The following is a 12,084-nucleotide window of genomic DNA, read 5'->3' as shown; positions in this document are numbered from 1 at the left end:
CATCTCATCCGTTTGGGTATTTAAAAACAAGGTTGCAGCCACTTTCAGCTATTTTTTTTCTGTAAAAGCAAATTGCTGCTTAATGTTTTCAGTCTTTCCATTTTGCAGTGCATCAGCTGATGACCAGGCTGCATTTTGCTACCCCGAGCACTAAACTTTATTGTCACTCAGAAGTAAAATTCTTCTGTAGCGCTTCTGTCCCCTTCTGTCATTCTGGGTTTCTCATCAAACTGAAATAGCTCGTACATGGTGATTTCACAGAATCCCAGAATGGTAGGGGGCAGAACAGACCTCTGGAGATCACCTAGGCCAACACACCTGCCAAAGCAGGTTCACCTAGAGCAGGTTGCACAGGAATGCATCCAGGTGGGTTTTTAATATCTCCAGAGAAGAGGACTCCACAACCTCTCCAGGCAGCCCGTTCCAGTGCTCTGTCACCCTCAAAGTAAAGAAGTTTTTCCTCATGTTGAGATGGAATTTCCTGTGTTCCAGTTTGTGCCTGTTCCCCCTTGTCCTGTTGCTGGGCACCACTGAAAACAGTCTGGCCCCGTTCTCTGGACACCTGCCCTTTAGATATTTCTAAGCATTGATGAGATCCCCTCTCAGTCTTCTCTTCTCCAGGCTACGCAGACCCAGGTTTCTCAGCCTTTCCTCATAACAGAGGTGCTCCAGTCCCTTGATCATCTTTGTAGTCCTCCGCTGGACTCTCTCCAGTAGTTCCTTGCCTTTCTTGAACTCGGGAGCCCAGAACTGAACACAGTAGTCCAGATGTGGCCTTACCAGGGCAGAGTAGAGGGGGAGGATGACCTCCCTCAACCTGCTGGCCATGCTCTTTTTAATGCATCCCAGGATACCATTGGCCCTCTTGGCCACCAGGGCACATTGCTGCTTCATGGTCAACTTGTTGTCCACCAGGACTCCCAGGTCCCTCTCTGCAGAGCTGCTTTCCAGCAGGTCAGCCCCGAACCTGTGCTGGTGCATGGGGTTATTCCTCCCCAGGTGCAGGACCCTACACTTGCCCTCGTTGAACTTCATTAGGTACCTCTCTGCCCAACTATTTAGCCTGTCCAGGTCTCGCTGAATTGCGGCACAGCCTTCCGGTGTATCAGCCACTTCTCCCAGTTTTGTGTCATCAGCAAACTTGCTGAGGATACAGTCACCTCATCCAGGTCATTGATGCATAAGTTGAACAAGACTGGACTCAGTACGGACCCCTGGGGAACACCACAAGTTACAGGCCTCCAACTGGACTCTGCCACTGATCACAACCCTCTGAGCTCTGCCATTCAGCTGTTTGTTTCCTTTCATTCCTTATTTAAAACGATATTGATTAAAAAGAAATCACAATCTGATACCCTGCCACTTGGCAATGGCAAACAAAGAGCAGCTACATTCTTCTGAACGTGGACTTTAACAGAAGTGAGAAACAGAAGCATTTTTCCCCTTCATTGCCCTGCCTCATTTTTTTTTTTTTTCATTATATATAACAGGCTGCTCAGTACTCTTCCTGCATGGCCTCTTCACTTTTAAAGAAAGAGAATGAATCTCCTTGCAGACTCTCTGCTATTAATTGTTTATAATGCATCTATCCGAAGGAAACACTTACAATGATATCTCAGCAAACATTTCATATTACTTATAGCAGTAAGTGCTCTAGGAAGTTTGTATGAGCTGTTCCCTCATGGCTGAAATAAGCCTACTTCATACTTTCCAATACTGTACTGCCTTGGGACTTAGTGCAGTAGACATACATTTTAAAGTTACATAAGATTAATTTTTTATGCCATTGAAGCGAATTGGCTTTGTAATTAAATTTATTTTCAGTTGTCTTTTTTTTTTTTTTTTTTGGTGTTAATCCAGAATGCTATTTAGCTTACATTTGCATTTGGAAGCTGAAGTATTAAAGAGCACTATAATATGGTATCTGAGAGCTATGTTAAAATTTATTTTCTAAGAAAACTAAAATCTTATAATTTATTGGTAATTATGTAAAATGTTTTATAACGAAGAGAACTTGAGAGAGGAGGAATTCCCCATCTCCTGAATTTTTATCTGTTGACGGAAAGAGAATTCATTAATGTAGAAATAATAACCATAAGTAAGGAATGGATATGTCTCTATCTCTTCTGAGTGTGAGCCTTGAATATCGTATGAATTCAGTAATATTAAAAGAACAGAAGATGTGACGGCTACATTATGCATGAACCTGGTGTACTTTGCTCCTTCAGACTTTGTCAGCTTGCTTGTGCTTTTTCATTCCTTTTACAGCAGAGATCAGAGAGCAAAAGATTCCCTTGGCAGGGGAGCTAAATTGGATAATAATATATTAAGGGTAATCGGAAGGGGGAAGGGAAGAGGGTGGGTTTCACTCAACGGCTTTCAAAGATCATTAGTGGAAAGTTAACACTGAAATAGCAGCGAGTTCACATTTCTGCAAATTCCAATTTGCTTTCCCAATTTTATTTTTTAAGTGTACCCATGGAGCAAACAACACAAGAAAATCTCTGGGGTCAATGAATTTCCCTGCCAGGCTGGAATTATTCCCCAGAAAATGTTTACTACTATCGTATTTTGTTACCTTAGAACGTCCCAAGAAATGTTTCACTTGAAATAGCAAAAACCTCTATTCTGAACAGATGAAATGTAGCTTTTTAATATTTATGTCTTCCTAAGTCATTCCTTCCCTACATCAGGGACAGCATGCTGGATACTTAGACTGCTACCAGTTCCTTTGCTTTTCAACTCAGGAAAGCATTCTTATTCAGAGCAGCACTTAAGTAAATGTTTAAGTGCTTTCTTGAATCAGAACCAAAATTGTCACTCTCCAGATGATATATATTTATCTATTTTAAACTTTACCTTTTTTTCCTTCAACTCTTCCAGTTTGGGTTGTGGGTCCTTTTTTTCCTTGCTCCTCTCTGAGACATCTCATTTTTTTTTTTATTATCAGTGTTTTGGTGAATGCGTTCCCAGAACCAAACGAATTGTGGTCGCCACTCTCATACCCACCCACTTTATTAAAAAAGTTGGAGGCATTTAATTTTGCATTTTCATCTGCTTCATTACGAGATCATTACTGTGTGAAGCCGGATAAGATCTGTCAGCAGCCACCATTCACGCCAGTGCAGCCCACGCTGACTCTCCTTCCCGCTCCGTCAGACAAGCCACGGTGAAAAGGAGAGAGACACAGGACTGTCAGAAACATCACCCCGGTGGTGACGGAGACTTCAGAGACTTTGGTGTGGGAATAAGTGCAATGATAAAGAGGATTGCCTCTTGCTTAGAGCAAGCACAAAGCAGAGTAACAAAACATCCACCAACTCTCCCTCCCATCATATACATTAACTGAGGCTGAATTTTATTCACAGAACAAACTCAAACCCATTCATTTCTACCACATAGCTTACGTGAAGGGTAAACTTGGTCTCTGCCTCCTCTTACCCTGTGTCTCTAATCCATCTCTGCATTCTGTTCTTCACAATTTCAAGTACCCATTTTGGATTTGAGTTACAAACGTGTGGATCACACTCTTTTTTTTTTTTTTATAGGAGCTGAATAAGCTTTTTTACCTGAGCGGGTGCTATCACAACTGTGATCTCATCGTTCTCTTTTGTAATGATATTCTACTGTTTGGTTTGCAAGGCACAAAGCGATTGCAGAGTTAGCTTAAAATAATGAGTGTGAGAAGGTGGAACAGGCCTTCAGTCTTATGACTCACCACCTTATAATTATTTAAAAGTTCTTGACTTACTCTATGTATTGATATGCAATGCTAAACTCCTGAAAAATTAAAATTTTAGAAGGAGAATGATTTCACATTATATTATTGCTTAATGAAATGACAGAACCTTCAAATTCAATTAGATAGCTTCTTGCTTTTAGCCAAAAATCGGGCCAGTAGGAGAAACAGCATGACTTTGAAACATCACTTATTGACGCCTTTCATCCTCTAAAACTATACAAATTAAATGAATGAGAATCTCTTTTCTCCTTAGGGTTATGTCGAGATATGGAGAGCTAAAGCAAGGACAACTTTTAAATGACTTTTTCTTGGGCATTTAAGAGTTCTGAAATTCTGACTTCCGGCATCCAGACAAGCTTTCCCAAGCACGTTTCTTGGCAGGAGCGAGAATCTCAAAAATGTCCAGCATTCAAAAGATACAGTTTACAAAGACCCAGCATTAGATCCTTGAAAGAAGTAAGACACTAGCACATTTAACAGTTTGGAAAACCTGTCTCAAGCAGCACACGTAGCAGACCAATGGTGCACTGTTCATTTTCAGCCTGTAACCAGGCTCCATGTATGTCACCACCTGCTATTTTTTTCTGATCGCAGCATTAGAAAGAACAGTGTAATTATAGTACACATATATCTTCAATAACATGGATTATTCACCAGCCTCCAACACATAGCTTCTACAAACAGTATATGGAAATTGTTAAGGATTATATATAAAGATACTAGTTACTAACTATGCCTGCTGAGGTCCTATGACAAAACCCCATTTGCAATCACCCAGAAACAAAGTTTTAGAAAAGGTTTCACCACCTCATTATGTGCAGGCTTCTGTTAGTGGAAGCTGGGTATTAAACAAAAGCATTAATCCTTGCTGAGAAAAGGAGATGAGGATTCGGCATTGACTTCCCAACCGCTGCTCCTGGTGCCGAGCAGGTTTGTAGCAACAAACCCGAAGTTATCTATGCAAGAGTCAATCAAAGTCAAATGTAACACAGCACACAAAAATAACCCCAATTACCACTTCAGAAATAATGCCTTTGAAACGAGAAGTGGACACTTCAAATCAATTTGGCCTGCATGAATAAGTGTCTTTTTAGATAGTAATAGGGCGTCTAGACTCGTTTCAGCTATGGAAGTTTGGGAGTACAGCGAGTTTGTAAATCTATAATATGTATGCAGACTGCATTCAAAGTTTCACGGACAAAAAAAGAAATGACCGAATTGTGTATTTTCTTGTTTCAAAAAAAAGCCAACACATGTATCTGCTACATGTTTCTGCATAGCTAGGGACAACTTATCATCATATACCAGATAATAAGCTGGTATACTCACTATAATGCATTTAATTCCCTATCCAGTAAAAAGCTTTGTATGTGGTATTTTTAGGGAGGAACTCAACGTTTTCAGTCGTGCTTCTGGTTACCTTAAGAATCAGGGGACATTTATTCGTCAGCTGTGGTCTTCAGACTCCACACACATCACCCACAGCACGCACGGTGTGGGTCACCGGTGTCACAGCTCTTGCTGGAAACTTGAGACAATTATGGGTTACATGAACAGGGCAAAAGAGCACGAAGTCCGGGTCTGTGTAATATGAAGTGCAGAGTCTGTGCCTCCACCTCACCTCCTGCTCCAAGGGTTCTGGACACGGCCTCATGCCGTATCTGTACACCAGCCCGAGACCCGTAGTCTCATACACTGCTCGTACAGAGTAATGGCACCGTTCAAGGAGAGAGAGGGGCATAGCCATTTTCATAGAATCATAGAATTGTTGAGGTTGGAAGGGACCTTTAAGATCATCAAGTCCAACCATTAACCTAACCTGACAAAACCACTTCTAAACCATGTCCCCAAGTATCAGGTCTACCCTTTTTTTTAAACACCTCCAAGCATGGTGAATCCACCACCTCCCTGGGCAGCCTATTCCAATGGTTAATAACCCTTTCAGTGAAAAACAATTTCCTAATATCCAATCTGAACCTCGCCTGGCATAACTTGAACCCATTTCCTCCTCCCATTTTCCTTCATTAAAGCGTGTGGGACATTCAATTTACCATTATTTGCCATTAAACAGAGCCCTGGTGAGGAGCCGGCTCTCTGATGGGGCAGTTGGGACCTGCCACCCTTGGGCTGCGCTTGAGAAGGGAAGGACCCTTGGGTGATAAGCAGCAAGAGGAAGGAAAAGGGAAGGGGAAGGAGAAGGCGAAAGGAGAAAAGAAGCACTCAGCTTGCATGGGGCTGCAGCCCCAACAGTCACAGCTCGTGGCTGTGAAAGCCCACCCAGCAGCTTGAGGGCTCTAGGGAAAATTTTTTTCTGAGGAGAGTTGTCCCCTCCTGACAGAAACTGGTGTCCACCCACCACAGCTGCAAGGCTGAGGCAGAAACCCAAAGAGAAGCACTGCAGCCTGCTTGTGCTGACTCCTCCACCCGAACAGGCCTCCAAGGCCTAAGATAACCGTCTGGACCTTAGGCTGTATGGACCTCCAGCACCTGGAAGTCTCCCTGGCACCTGAAGTCCATGGTGGATATCATAGCAGCATGTGCACCCCGCTAGAACAACTCTTCAAACAAGTAGCCATGTTATGAGGAGGAGCTCAACAAGCTGTGCAGGATCTGGGAATGTGAGCAGGAGATGGATAACGTGGTATTGTGTGCTGTCCCAGCCCTGCCTTAAGGCTGCGAAAGCGGAATGTGAGCCTGAATTCAGCCTGGAGCTGGCTGACACATGTGACTTGGGAGTGGAAGGAGACAGGACCCCTGTCTCCGCTCAGGGCACAAGGAGGAACCTTCCCCTAAAGTGCCCCTGCGTAACAGACAGGGTGCCCTGGGGTTGGGGAATGAAGAGTGTGTGAGTAACGGACAGGATCCAGGAGAAGCCCACCATGCAAAGTTATTCTAGCCACCCACCCACATGAGAACCAGTGCCACCAGAAAAGCACATAAAGTATCAGTAATTGGAGGTTGCCTACCAAGAAGCACGAAATCACCCATTTACCATCCAGACAATTCCTGTAGAGAAGTTTGCTGCCTACCAGGAGCTCACATTTGCGATGCCACTGAGAGGCTGCCGAGCCTGGTGAACCCTACAGAGCATCATCTGCTCCCGCTATTCCATGTAGGGCCTAGTGATACTGTGACAAGGCAACTTAGAACCACCAAAAGAGACTATGTGTTCCTCAGAGCAATGTGAAAAGGATTGGGAGCACAGGTAGTGGTCTCCTTTATCCTCCCAGTCAAGCTGAGTGATACAGTCGATTCTCTAGAGGGAAGGGATGCCATCCAGAGGGACCTGGACAGGCTTGAGGAGTGGACCCATGCAAACCTCTTGAAGTTCAACAAGCCCAAGTGCAAGGTTCTGTATCTGGGTCCCGCACTGGGTGCAATCTCCAACATCAATAAAGACTGAGGGATGAACGGACCAAGAGCTTTGGTTTAAATCTTGTTTAAAGCATAATGAAAAGGGATAAGATCTTATTTAGTAGGGCTTGCCCAATAAATTGCTTACAGTGTAACTGAAAAAAAAAAAAAAAAGAAAGCAGCATGAAAGATTTACTATGTCTAAGTAAAGATAGTGGCTCAGAGTAGGATCCATTCATAATGAATAAACCATAAGATTTTCAGTGTTTCTGACTAGAAGCATTGTTAAAACAGTGGTACACAATTCCTAATTACAATGATTATACAAAATAGTATAATAAATCCTATTAGACAAGAAAGTCAGGGTGTTCCAATTTAGTCTAGAGAATGAGAAAAGTGATCTTTTGTCTTTAACAACTTGGGGAAAATAAGCCGGATTTTAATTAGGAAAGAAGTATGATGAAATTAAAGCTAAAGGAAGAACAATGCCTTAACAAAACTATCTGAAGAGTGTTCTTAAAATAAAAAAAAAAAAAAAAGTGTTTCCACTTCTTTTTTTTATTGTAAATTGAATTAAGGAGCCCACAGTTATTATATAAAAAAAGATAATTACAGGAAAATTTTCAGTTGGAGAAGTACTTTAGGAGTCAATTGGGATATATTCTTCAAGTTTTAGTTTATTCCATGGAAAGCATCCATGGTTGCCTGTGTGAGTACACAGGAACGATCCACGCTTCAGGTCTAGCGTGGGCAGCTCCTGCCAAACATCTCCTGTATCATCTCTGCCATGGCTCACGGTGCTCAGCCTCCTTCCCTCATCCGGCTGTCCTTCCTATACCCATGCTCAGGTACAGATGGCTGGAAGAAGGGGTGAGTGTTTTCAATAGGAGATATGACAAGTGGAATAGGGTGGCACAGGAGGAAGTTGAACAGGTTGGAACAGAGTTAGACACGGTACGACATTTTGGCAAAGAGCTTCATCAAGAGAAGATGGAAGGAAGGAAAGCCGTTAGGAATGGTCACAGTGCCTGACCAGCAGCAGCGCGGGCGGATAAGGAGGGTGGCAGCCAGACAGGCATGCTTATTTGCGCATGCGCAGATGCCTGCCTGCAAAGCACTAATTCATGTAGAACAAATCTCAGCCTTTTCCCCCACTAGCATTTCTGCTAACACTAATGCCTTGATCTGACCAGATCAGGACAAGGCAGGGTTGGAGCCAGGTATATAAATCTCCCTCTGCCTTTAAGGGAGGGGGAAGAAAAAAAAAAAAAAGAAAAAAAAAAAAAAAAAGGAGAGAGACAGACGAAAGAAAAAACCACAGGGAGCAGAAACATTTCTGGCTATAAAGAAGGAAAACTCCCTGCTAAGATGCAATTCCTCTACTCTTTGTTATCTCTTTCCCTACCACAAAAATCATGGACCACAGGTACTCTCCAGCTGGCGATCGCACCACCTCTTTCTCAGTTTCAATACTTTTATTAGCCACAAAACCAGGTTCTCTAATGTCTTAATCCACAAATACTTTAAACAAGCCAGGCACAAGGAGAAAAGGAAGGCAGGGAGGACATGTTCTTGAGCTTACTGGGTGGAGAGTGTGCAGTCCACGACTCATCCTTTCCCAGTTCTATGTTCCTCTCTATCTGATAAACTTCATATGCTTTGTGGAGGGGATAAGGAAATCGGAGAAATAAATCTCTCCACAGAGAAGCTGAGCACACCATCCTCAGCAGGTACCAGCTCGTAGGTATTCAGACTCTAAGCCTAAATGTTTGCCTCTCCACCATGCCATCTTACGCCGATTTACAAAGCCAGGGGAACAGCTCCTGTTATATTAAACTGTGTGCCCTTCCCTTTCTCACAATACTCTCTCCAGACTGTATCGATTTAGACGACACATAATTAGTGCTGACTCAGATTAAATACAGTCTCAAAAAACACTTGCATTTTTCATCTCGTGACACAAAGGCGAACTGAAGACCCTCATGATTTGTACTGTAGCAACATAAAAGTAGAAAAAAATTCTGCAAATATTTATGGAAGTCTTACAGCTCTATGTGAATCAAATACAAACATGAAGTAAAGCCTGTAGTCATTTGGGCATCTGATAGTGTCTAGAGTCATTTTCAGAAATATACATTAGCTCAGAAATAATTGATTTAGATTGTTTTAGAGAAGGGGCCTTGTAGCAAGGACCATTTACCCTCAGGGCTTCAGAACTGCTGAGTCAGACAATCAAACGGAAGCAAAAGTCACCTTTAAACTCTATACACAGCAACTAAAAATACGGAGTTACGTTTTCTTACATGTTTTGATTTCTTCAGGAAAAAAAAAATAACATGCCAAAAACCCCAGAGCCAGAAGTGCCTTTTGTCCTGCTTGCACGGATGGACGCTCCGTACCTTTGGATTTGCTGACTTTAATATTTTACTATGAATGCCTATTGACGAGTAATAGGCTTTTTTTTCCTGAAGGCCCAGTGCTGCGATTTGCTTTTCTGTTGCCATACTGACAGGATTATACCTGCCCTTTAGCTTCGTTTCCGCTAAAATGTAAAGACTTCATAAGAACAGGGCGCCCTTGCAAATAGCAGTCACTATCGGTTGTAACGTTCTTGCATGGATGATTTCTGCCATTGAACAAAAACACCGAGTGGAAAAAAAAAAAAAAAAACAACGCAACCCAAACACTAAAATGAAGACCAGCCACAAAAAACGACACCTTCTAACAGGAATGACATGTACTTAGCACAAGCATCCCGCCCTGCCAAGCTTCTGGTGCTAGGAGCTCAGCTCACAGGTTTGCCCGCAGTACCAGCCCAGGCATTTTTGCAGTCAGTATTTGGTTTCCCAGCTGAAGCGTACAAATGGTTGTCTGCTTTACCTTCTCTCCATTCCAAGTCAGCCCGTTTTCATTTGTGCAGTTCTGAATTTTGTCAGTGGTATGCCATCACATTGTTCTCAGAATACTTGAGAAACGTTAATGAAACGCAAAAATGTGCTAATTTGTGAAAATAATAAGCATGCTACTTTAGAAGGAGGGGAACACATTTATGCTGGTAGCGATGCAGCAAATACAGCCAGGAGGTTTAGAAAGAGAGTTCTGATTAATTGGTTACTCTGTTCAAGCGAGCACATGTGGCCCTCTGCTTGCCAAATATCAATCATCAACCTACCTACCAGCTCAACCAAACCGTGGTCTCCTGGTGTTAAAGCAGAACGGGAGATTCACCACCAGATTCATTAAAACATGTCCAAAGATCGATTTTCATCTCGTCTGACGGGCCTTTCTCCATTTAACTTCTTGGTCAGCCGTTCAGGAAGAAGTATCAGTGGAAACTCACACACATGACATGGAGTTTACTGGTACAAAGTGGTAAGTTACGGCTCAGGGATATCAGTGTGCTGCACTGCATACGGCCAAAGCAACTACTGGTTCTACCAGAAACACTCAGCTTTGCTAAGCCATTGAAGTCTGCCCTCTTCAGAGTGCCATAACACTCGCACCCACCTTCTATTAAAAAGGCTTCACTTGCTATGTTCCAGTTGACAAATATAACTGAGATTGACATTAGCTTATGCATGGCCCATTAATGAGATGAAAGCTTTTGCCATACATGCCCAGGATGATATCAAGAACGACGCGCGTTCCAGTATCCTGACACCAGAACCGATGCTGCGAAAGTGAGAACGTTGAAGTAGCTGTGCGTGCTGAAGCACAACGTTCTTGCTTGACTCCAGCTCAACGTTAAAAAAATTGCTGCGGAGAAAGGAAAGGGCTGTAACAAGTACCCAGGCAGGGCAGCAGATGGGAAAGAACACAGCCTCTACAAGGTCATACAGAGCAGGTGACTGCTTGTTTATAGACTCCTGTTTTCAGGAGAAAACATATATTGCAATATAAATTACGGAATATCCCCTATGTACTGTAAAGGAGGACTGGAACCCCTTATCTCCTCTATCAGGTTTCATAAAGGAAGCTGTGGTTGGAGTTTTAGGTAGGAAACGATTCTTTCAAGTTTCTGTATTCCTCAATACAAGTGTTAAAAAAACACGCCTGCGACTCCCAAGACTACAGGTCTGATATGTCTGGTATCACCACTGTCCTGTGGTGGCTTTCTCTGTGTCTCACATCCACACACATCCATTGCCAGAAGCTGAGCTATTACAAACAGTAGGTCTACATACCTAAGCTGAAGTCTTTTAATTGGACCTCAAAATCCATCTACATCCTCAAGTGCACAGACTAATTCCTTATTAGTGTTAAAATTGGTACTGCACTAATGAGTCGAGCAGAACAACCTGTATTGCCACTACTTTAAATTTTTATCATTTTAAGGCCAGAAGGAACCCCAATGTAGGTCTAGTCTTACGTCTCCCATAACACGGCTAGCCGAATTTCACCAGGAATCCCCCCACCAGGAATGAAAGGAATCCAGCAGAATTTGTTTCAGCGCAGCTTGAAAAATTACTTCACGAAAACTAAAGCATCCTCATCCTAGTGATGGACCCAAATCCTGCTCAAATGTCAACTGCTGTCACAGAGACCAATCCTTTTTCTGAAAGCCAGTATAGAACCTTGAAATGCGGCAGAATTTGCTAATATAATGAGCACACATGATGACCAAAGTCAGAATATAGCTGCTGGACCATTGGATTTCTCTAACACATATTGATGCAACACATCAATAGGCTATTTTGCACTTTTCCTAATAAAATATTTCATGCACAAGCAGTACAGAAAAATTTTAAACTAGACAATAAACTGAGCTGTCAAAAGAAAAGAAAAATACAGGACGTGCAATATAATTGGCTGTGTGTACTCTGCTGTTGTTCACAGCAATGGAGTTCCACTACCTGAACACAGCAATCCTCCCTCGTCCTTCAGTAATTTAGAGCTGAGAGCTTGCTTTCTCAAAATATTTTTATTCAAAGGCCTCCATAACCAAATACTGTGGAGAAAATTAAGACGGCAAAAACAGAACCTAATCC

This window comes from Vanellus vanellus (genome assembly GCF_965231255.1).
Source record: "Vanellus vanellus genome assembly, chromosome: 5".
NCBI lineage: Eukaryota > Metazoa > Chordata > Aves > Charadriiformes > Charadriidae > Vanellus > Vanellus vanellus.
This window is presented reverse-complemented; position numbering follows the sequence as displayed.